General features: G+C 50.5%; 1 pseudogene; it reads right to left on the bottom strand.

The window, feature by feature from the left end:
* Nucleotides 1-2245: 2245 nt before the first annotated feature.
* LOC119954488 lies at nucleotides 2246-2574 on the bottom strand (annotated as a pseudogene).
* Nucleotides 2575-2787: the final 213 nt, after the last annotated feature.

Below are 2787 nucleotides of genomic sequence, written 5' to 3'. Positions count from 1 at the left end.
TCGGTCGTGACCTGCACAGTGTTCCGAGATTGCAGGCATGGTGTACTTGCATTCTATTGAATAAATCATTCTTGTGAGTAATTTTCAAATTAATGCTTCAAACATCTGCCGGTTAACCTCAAAATATCATAGGTGCGCAAAGATCCATATAAAGAAGACAGTTCTCTCATGGCTGCAGGCTTGTATATTTTAATTCAGAAGAGGGAGGTTTCGTGTATCTGTAAGCTTTGTATTCACATGCCCAAAACAACTTGAAACTGATCTTTCTGCTTCCGCTATTGCTCTTTTTAAATCAAAAACTCAAATTCTTTCTCTATATGAGGAGGTAAACGGGCTATCATTTGAGACAGATTCTCCACACCTGAGAGTATTTTAAGAGTCAACCTCATTCCTGTAGGCCCAGACCAGGTCCTTAAAGGACATTAGTGAACCGCATGGGGAAAATGGGGAGCAAACAGCGTCTTACCAGGTCTGGATGTATGAAGCTCTCAGTGCTCCCGGAGTCGAAGAGGCATGGCGTTTTGTACCCGTTGATTTGGACCTCTGCCATCGAATTTCGCAGATGCTTCGGGCGTGATTGGTCCAGAGTGACTGCGCTGAGTTGCGGGTGGTCAAGATGGCAGCCCCCATGGATCGCACGTGGTGCGAGGGGGCGGAGTCGGGGCATAGGCCGCAGCGTTTCGGGCCTGCGGGTGTGGGGAGTGATTACTTTTTGCCGCGGGGGAGTTGGAATCTGGGGCCCTTTTAGCGAGGCACACTCTTGCATAGTGGGCTTTCCGCCCGCAGCTGCTGCAGGTCGCGTTGCGGGCCGGGCAGTGCTGCCGCGGGTGCTGATTCTGGCCGCAGAAATGGCAGACTGGAGCAGTATAGTGGCTGGCTGGAGCAGCATAGTGGCTGGCTGGGGCAGCATGGTGGCTGGGCGGCCGCGTAGCACAGGCCTGGGGGAGTCGCTGGTCGGGGGCCCATGATTGGGTCGCAGGGTCCACGGGGAACGAGTTAAGGCTGCGAAAGGAGACCTCCATCGTGGTAGCAGCTTCCACAGTCGTTTCTAAGTCTTGGGCACCCTTTTCCAGCAGCTTCCACAGTTGTTTCTAAGTCTTGGGCCCCGTTTTCCAGCAGTCGTTGGCGCACATAATTAGACCTGAGGCCCGCTACAAAAACATCGCGTACAGCAAGTTCTCTGTGTTCAGCCGCGGTAACCACTTGATAATTACAGTCATTTGACAAATTATTGAGTTGCCTTAGAATCAGAGTGATTCTGTAGGCCGCTGGCGCGAGTCGTGAACACATGGCGTGCGTAAACTTCGTTAATGGGCCTTACATATATCTTACCGATTACCGCTAGCGCTGCAGTATATGAACCGGCCGAGTTTAGTTGCGTAGAAATTCTGTGGCTCACCCTCGCGTGCAGTAGACTTAACTTCTGTTCCTCTGTTGTTTCGGCTGTGCTCGCTTCTGCCAGGTAGGCCTTGAAGCACCGCAGCCAGTGGGAGAAGATTAATTTAGCTTCTGCATCCTGCGGGTCGAGTTCCAGGCGTCCAGGCTTGAGGGCTGATTCCATGATCGATCTTGACTGTTCTTAAGTAGATTAAATTGATGGAACCATCAATTCACCAGACACGTTTTTTCCGATATGAATATAGGCTTTAATCTACTTACTACAGAGCCAGCCTGTTACCCGTTGGTGAACTCTCAGTGAACTGCAGGCCGACTCTGGACAAGGGAATTTATACAGCAGCACAAGGGGGAGGAGTCATGGACGGAGCCAAGGGTGGAGCCCTGTACAAGCTCCTGAGCATTCCCAGCTCTACTTCCCCTAGTGGGCGGATAATGCTACTGCGCTTACAAAGATACAGTGTGAAGTACCATGTTACATTCACCACAGTACCCATTTTTCCCAACTGGCCAATCTTCAGAACCCACGTCGGCTGATCTTCGCAACCCACGCAGGCCGACCTTCGCGACCCACGCCGACTGACCTTCATGGCCCACCATTTTCTCTTACTTTGTTTGCTGCTGACAAAATGGAGGAATTGCAATCGCGCCCAAAGCACGTGATGGGAACATTCGGGGGCAGTGACCTGACCTCTGCCTCTCTCAGGCAGGAAGATTACATAGAATTTTTTAAAAAATCTTCTGCACCTCCGATTGTGCAAATTTGCGGTATTCAGCCACAGTATCCGGCTTTTATAGTCAATTTTTATTTATTTTTTGGAAATTGTATCAATGTTGTTGCACAGCATGTTTAATCAAAGAGACCAAAGCGCATGTCATTGTCAGACTCTTCACATTCTTCCTGTTTCTTCTCTTCCTTTTTCTATTCAACGGCAACAGGTGCAACGGTGGAAACAACTGCTGCAGCAGCTGGGGCACTGCTACCAGCACCAACATTGCAGATCAGACTATTAACGTTAATATTAGCCAATGCCTTGGCAGCAGACTAGGCCAGAAAGGCTCAATGGTCACACCAGCTGTTTTAATCAGGGCATTGAGTTTGTCTTCGGTGACAGTGACCTCGTCATCGTGCAGGATGAGCGCGCTGTAGATGCAGGCGAGTTCCGAGGTGGAGGCCATGGCACTGGATCTCTGCGGGTGGGCCCGTTGGTGCGAGTTGCCACGGGGAAACTCGGCCTGAGCTTTGTTTAGAAGAACCAAGGACTTCTGTACCGGACAGAGTGAGCAGCAGCCGGCTTTTAACTATGCCAGCTGCGAGCGGCCTTTTTACCATATAAAAAAAATGCGGCCACACTCTGCATGTGCACCGATGAGTGAGCATGTACGCTCAGT

This window comes from Scyliorhinus canicula, chromosome 19 (genome assembly GCF_902713615.1).
Source record: "Scyliorhinus canicula chromosome 19, sScyCan1.1, whole genome shotgun sequence".
Taxonomy (NCBI): domain Eukaryota; kingdom Metazoa; phylum Chordata; class Chondrichthyes; order Carcharhiniformes; family Scyliorhinidae; genus Scyliorhinus; species Scyliorhinus canicula.
This window is presented reverse-complemented; position numbering and strand designations above follow the sequence as displayed.